We start from the raw sequence: 7,296 nt of genomic DNA on the forward strand, positions 1-7,296 counted from the left end.
TTGTACACATAAGTTCCATTTATTTACTTTTTATTTCGGCTTTTTTATATTTGCATATGAGCTCCCGAATCTTGATTCTCAGGTTTGGGCCTTGGAGATTGGACTTCTAGTAGGCTCCCAACCTATTAGCACATCTCGCGCTTTTCCTTACTTAAGCCGTTGGGGTTCTAGCCAGAGCGTCTCGCTGGGGTGGGCATAGGTCCATATGCACCGTATGTGGATTAACTCCTTGTCATGGGATCAGGTAAAAGAGAAATTATTAGTCATATTTACATTTCACAAGCTCCATTTACTTACCTTTCATAATTTGTTAATTAGTAGTGATTGGCTTGAAGAGCCTCACCACTAGGATTCTTATATGGTTTCTACTATGAATCTTGATCATAGGAGGGTCCTTTGGCTAGCCCAGCCTATCAGACATGGTACTTAGGCAAGCGGATATATGGCTAGGAGGAGGGACCTAATAGACGTGAGTACCCTTATCTCCTCCTATATCTATGTTTTGGACGGTTGATCTCGCTGATGAGGAGTGAGCGATGAGCTTGGAGGGGTACGACGACCCCGAGGATCTTAACATTTGGTCTCGAAGGATGAATTACACCTCTTTTATTCCTTGGCTGTTAGGGCTCGTGACTTCGGACGACGAGACCATGGCTCAAGTACTTTCTATATTACTTTGTTGAGTTTTCTTTTCTTTTCTTTTGCTCAATTACTTAATTACTTGTTGTCTTTTTGTAGTTCTTACGTTGTGCACCTTTAGTTCTTGAGCCGACAAAGGGGCGATCTACTCGTCGTTCCATGTCCTCTCACATTTCGGGTTCATCTATAGGAGTTGCTTTTGAAGTGCCTCCTACAACAATATCTGATGTAATTCCAGGGAGTATCCCTTTCTTCCCAGACCCGATGGTGTCTTATTGCAGTCCCTTTGATGCAATAGAGCATCGACTTGTTATGAAGTTGAGCCTTCCTCTAGAATTCACTTCGAGTACTTGTACATATGGAAGTCATGTTCTTTTGATGCTTTGCACCTTTCCTTTTCTCCTGAAATGTTAGTAATACATGTAATCATACAGGTCCAAAGAAACCAATTCGAGCACATACATCGGTTTGTCGAAGCTGCGCGGAGACAATTCTTCATTATTAGCGAAGATTGGCGAGTAAGAATTGAATTAAAACACATTATAAACTCAAGATGTATATTATGAAATGCAAAAGCTAACTCCTTTCTATTTTCTTCAAAAAGACCACGAGGGCTTGCAGGGGTGGGTAGATGCCCACCAGTGTCAGATTGAGGCTTAACAGCCTAGGATTAGTACTTTGATGCTCTAATTGTCTACTCTATGGACTCATGGGATGGTTGCTGACTCAGATGATGAGATGGAGGATTCAAGAGAGAGTCCTGACGACTTTTAATTCTTTAACTGCCCCTTCTTATATTTTCTTTATTTTTTTTGTATGACTCGACTTTTTGAGATATATAAATTTTTGCATTTTGATATTTAAATCCATGTCCAACACTAAATTCATCTTTAAATTGCATGCATATAAGTTCCGCACATGACCAAGCCTCGAGAAATTGCTCAAAATCCAAGAAAAACATGAAAATCCACTTGATGACGACATACATGTGTAGGCGACAGTTTCAGGCATGCACCCACTATAAGGCTTTTCGACCTAATCGAAAACACGCGCACTAGTCATAGAGACTAGCGCAAAGATGAGAGTCACCACGGGTAATCAGGACACTTTTACTAATAAGTGAAGTTTCTCGATTCCATAAGAAAATTATGTCACAAATCTAGAGATGGATCTAGAAGCCAACTTCCTTATTTGTGTATATTTATCTTTAAAAAAACCCTAAAACCTAGTTACAATGCAAGAAACTGCCAAAACACATCAAGAAAATCGAAAATCAGCCTAATTATGTACATAGCCGATCGGCTTAAAGTGAAGGGCAAATTAGCTCAACGCACAGCCAAATCGACTCTACATTGAGCCGATCGGCTCTGGAGGCTTGGAGTGGCTTTCTGCAGTTTACCTCAATTTTCGTGCCTAGAATCGATTTTTTTACATGCATAGAAGGAAAAAGAAGTAAGTTGGCATACATATAATTAACAAGAAAATAAAAATATAACCTAATTATATCTATTATTAACCAATCAAATTCGAAATCCTAATTAAATCAGATTCAAAATCTCAACTGTTCTTATTATCAGATTCAAAACCTAATAAAATCATCATGCTAAACATGAAAAAAATCATAATCTAACCATGGAAATTATGTAGAATAATCATTAAAAAGCATTCCTAATATATTTTTGTAAGTAAAAAAAAGAAGAAAATGAGAAGCAAGGAAAGAAAATATGTTGATGATGATGATGTAGAGGAACCCTCAAGTTGTCACCGTTAGTCATCGTTCTGTGAGTCTCAAGATATGAGGAGGCTGTTGAATCAAAAAAGGGATAAGAATCCAGTTCTACCTCTTTTTAGGTTTTAGTAAAGTTTTTGTCATTCTTCCATGAGTTTCCTAATTTTGGGAGTTCTTCCTTAATGGCTTATTAAGGGTTTTCCTCTGTATATCGATGTAAATTTTTTTTGCTCTAGCTCTATTGCTTAATGAATATAGCTAACCCTAGACCTAGGCCATACTGTTTTATTTATAGGAGTAGGAAACCCTAGGGAATGCTGATAATTATTAGATTAAAAAATATAGGTTGTGATTATCTCTCCCCTTTATTAGATTAATATCAAATGAAAAGGGATTTATTTTTCATTTCAAACAATTATCATCAATAAATACTTAAAAATCCCAATAATTATCATATACACCTTCTAGAAATTTATTTTAATTAATTTTTGGTATTTTAGGTTGAAAATACATATAAAAGAGGTGAAAATTTGAAAAAGTTGCCATGATGCCCTTGTAGAGCCAATCGACTCTATGCTAAGCCGATCAGCTTTGTGCAGAGCCAATTAGCTCTAAGGAGCAAAAATTTTAAAAATTTTGACAATTTTTTTCTATAGATTGGGTCCAAATTAATTCTAGAAAAGTAATTTTTAATCCAATTAATCCCATCATTCTCTCAGATCCACCCCTTTTCAATTTCTGAGACTCGAGAAAGGCAATAACTTTCATCATTGAGTTTTTCGCAATTCTCTCAATATCTAGATCCGAAAAAAGGTTGTTGATAACATGCTAAGTCGATTCAGCTTTACAGTTGCAGAGTCAAAATTAAATACCGATTCTTGGTCCATAAATATGCATGCACCCCCTTATACATCCCATACACGATTCATACATTTGAATCCAAAAACCATGACTGAAAGAAGTGCCAAAGCCTTCCAAACGCTTCTCAAAACTCTAACTAGTAATGAGTGGATCAAGCTTGGAAAATTCTATCCTTTTTCCTTCAAAGCCATGCAACATACCAAAATTGATTATGGCTTTTTTTACTATACTGTCAACTTTTGGTGTCCAAGAGATCATGTTTTTCGATTCAATGCCCAAGAGCTATGTCCCATGATTGAAGAATTCTTTGCGATTCTTGGAGGTCATATGGATTATACTTATCCAATTGCTTTGTGAAGACTGGGTGAACCATTTCAACATGTCCCCTGCAGAGGTACTTTCCTATTCTGTTGATGAGTATATTACCCTTATCCTACTCATCTCTTGCTATGAGAATAAAGAAAGAGGTACACCTGCTTAGGTTAGGATGCTGAGCTTTTACCTCTATGTCCAATTTCTGCTGATTCCTCCTTAAGGAGGGGAAGATATCAGAATTTTTGTGCCATTATTAATTAGGTGGAGCAAGAAGTAGAACCAGTTCTAGTTATCTTAACTGAAACCATTATTAGGTTAGATATTGTACAAAATCTATCAACAGTTTGGTAGCAGTCTTGTCCTCTTGTAAGTATGCAACCAAATCTCTTTTTTTTTTCTTTTATTCTTTTTGCCTTAGTTTTGCCTAAGCCGCCTTTTCTGGTTTTCAACTTAGCAGGCTAGTGTCTTAAGTTTTGGCTAAGCTACCCTTTCGGGTATTCAACTTAGCTTTCATTTTTTTGCTTAAGCCACCTTTTCAAGTTTTCAACTTAACTTCTATTTTATTTTTCTTTCTTTCCTTTCTCCTTTTTACAGATCTGGTTACGCGAGAAACTTTAGATACTGACCCCTCCAAGGGACATCGACAAGTATGAGCAGGTTCAGTCCGTTGCTACCCCACAAGATCACGAGGGTTGGATTTCTTATATGAAGGGTGTTCCCGATACACTAATTTATTGGACCTGTCCTTCATGGAGAATTAGGCATCTCAGACTTATAGTGTACAATGACTGTGTACCTTTATCCGGCTTACAAGCATCTACTTTCTATACACCTACGAGACTTTGTTGCCAGTATGGGCAAAAGTAGCAAATTTTGGAATTCCCTTATAAATTTGAAGGCTTCTCACTAAGACAAGACTTCATGAACAAGATTGAGAGAATCTGGCCTCGGCGAGATATAGAGCGCAACCTTAATTCTAAAGGCGACCTACCACAATTGACAACTTCAAAGCTTGGGTCCAGCTTCAGATTACCACTTCATCTGGATTCATAAGGTTCAAGAGGACTCGAGATGTAGCTGTTGAATCTACGAATGCAGATGCAAAGAGAAAAAAAAAAGATGAAATATGCATCTTTTTTTAGATCTCATTTACTTTGCTTAGGACTTTAACTTAGTTTTCCTTTCAGTTAGTGCATAAAGTAATAAACAAACATATATACGTTTGATAATAATTCTAAATAATATATTCATTTAGTAAGGGCCTAAATGGGTACATTTTGACTTCTCATGATACAACTCATGTCATCAACCAGTCCTTTTTAGATTTTTCTAGCTGATTATTTTCTCTTTATTTGAAATCGATTCTTGTCTGACCAGCCTTTTCAAGTTTTCTGATTAATATACTATTTTTTCTATTTTATCAAATTTATTTTATACATAGTATTTCTTGAGAAAATCTAGGTTAATGGGCTTAAAAGACTCATCCCTTCCAGATGTAAAATCTTAGTGACAAGATCTTCTTCACCAAGTACATGCCTTCCCAATTAGGCCTGAACTGCCCTTTCAGATCGAATGCATTAGGTCTTGTGTGTTTCAACAGCATATCACCAACTCTAATTTTCCTAAGCATGTGGTATAGAGCTTTCATCCTCTTTTCATCAATCAGAGTCAACTACTGGTATCTCTGCTTGATCCATTGATATTATGGTATTTCAGCCTCTAGCACAACTCTCAAGGATTTTAATTCTAACTCAATTGGTAAGATCGCTTCAGTCCCACAAATCATAGAGTATGGAGTCTGTCCTATCAACTGCTCGCTCAGTTGTTTAATATCCCCAAAGTGCAAAAGGCAACTGAAATGACCAATCCTTATGATTCCACACCATCTATAAGAGTATTTTCTCTTAAGTTATTATCGGCTACTTCTATTGCTCCATTTTCCTCTGTACAGAAAAGACCTGTAATGTTTGATCTTATATTCTGCTAGTAGATATGCCATTTTGCCTATGAACTGCTCACCATTATTCGTCACAATGTAATGTGGGACCCTACACCTGCAGATTAAGTTCCTCTCTATAAATCTAGTCATCTGCCTTGCCCCTACAATAGTGAATGACTTGGTCTCAACCCATTTAGAGAAGTAGTCGATCGCTACGACTTTGAACCTGTGACCATCCGGATGAGGCTTTATCTCCCAATGATGTCGATTCCCCAAACCACAAAAGGCCACAGAGATGTCAAATTGTAAAGTTCGGTTAGGGGTAGATGACTCAGGTCACTATAGAGCTCAGGGATATACAATCTTTTTTCATTATTAACCAATAATAACCTTGATGCAAAATCTTTTTGGTTAACACTATGTCATTCATGTGAGACCTACACACCCCTTTGTGTATCTCTTCCATTACTGTTTGTGCTTCTACTTTAGTCACACATAGGAGCTAGACTCCTGAAACCATCCTTCTATACAATACTCCCCCATGGTTATGTAGTTCCTAGTTTGCAGTGCATACCTTTCCTCCATAGTCACTTTCTCTAGATATTCCCTATCTTCTACAAATATCTTCAAATCATAAAACTAAGGCTTCTCTTCTCGTCCTATCTACACTTGCATTACCCGATCTCCATGATAACAAGGTGCACCTGATTTTACAATCATCAACGGCTTCATCGAACGCTGTGAGGGGTTGTCCTATATAGACGAAAGGGTAGCCAGTGCATCTGCCATTTGGTTCTCATCTCATGGCAAGTGTATGAAGGAATATTGGAGAAGTTACAAACTAAAGTTTTGAGAGAGCTGACATATGGTTTTAACCTCTCTTCTTTCACTTCCCATTCTTCGAGGGCTTGTTGACTTACCAACATGGAGTCTTCATAGACCATCAGCTGCTTTGCTTGTGCTACCACTACTGCTTCTAATTCAAATAAACACACTTCATACTCCGCTATGTTATTTGTCACTTTAAAGTCCAACCTCTTTTGGCCATTGATAGCATCTCTCCTTCAGGTGTAATCAGAACTACTCCTAACCTTGCACCTCTCATATTCATATCGAAGTATATCTTTCATTCTTGAATATCGATTATCCCTAGATCTTCATTAAAAAACTCCAGATCCCAAGGGTCATCTCCCTCGATTGCATTTTGAGCCAAGAATTCTGTTGTAGCTAAGTACAAAATTAACTACTTGCTATCATTTTATGGCTTCGATACTGGTGACTTCATTCTGTCGAAGGCTTTCTGACAATGTTCGTCCCATACAACAGGTTAGTGTTTCCTCAAATGCTTGAAGATAGGATCAAAAACCACTGTGAGCTTGGAAATGAACATAATGTTGTACTACAAACATCTTAAAAACCCACTGACCTCTTTCTCTGTCTTAAGCCTTGGCATCCCCTGAGTAGCCTTTACCTTGTTCGAATCGATCTCTATAGCCCATTGACTCACTATGTGCTCTAGCAGCTTCCTTGATGTTACCATGAATCTGCTTTTATTTAGATTGCATCTTAGGTTATACCTTTCCACTCGTCCCAAGAACCTATCAATAGCTTGGAAGTGCCCTTCCCTTGTCTCAAACTTTACCATTATGTCATCCATATACACCTCCACCTCCTTATGCATCATGTTATGAAAATAAGATAGTCGGTGCACTCTGATAAGTTGCCCCCGCATTCTTTAGTCCAAAAGGCATAACCTTATAACATTATGTCTCCCATTCGGTGATGAACACCGTCTTTGGCTTGTCTACTACTA

At 37.5% G+C, this 7,296-nt stretch overlaps 1 long non-coding RNA gene across 1 annotated transcript; it reads left to right on the forward strand.

The window, feature by feature from the left end:
* The first annotated feature begins 256 nt into the window (after nt 1-256).
* LOC125370992 lies at nt 257-1,421 on the forward strand. Its single transcript, XR_007217135.1, has 3 exons — nt 257-659; nt 739-1,157; nt 1,244-1,421. It is a non-coding gene; the product is annotated as an uncharacterized LOC125370992 (long non-coding RNA).
* The last annotated feature ends 5,875 nt before the right edge of the window (nt 1,422-7,296 follow it).

The sequence above is a fragment of the Ricinus communis genome, chromosome 8, assembly GCF_019578655.1.
Source record: "Ricinus communis isolate WT05 ecotype wild-type chromosome 8, ASM1957865v1, whole genome shotgun sequence".
NCBI classification, from domain to species: domain Eukaryota; kingdom Viridiplantae; phylum Streptophyta; class Magnoliopsida; order Malpighiales; family Euphorbiaceae; genus Ricinus; species Ricinus communis.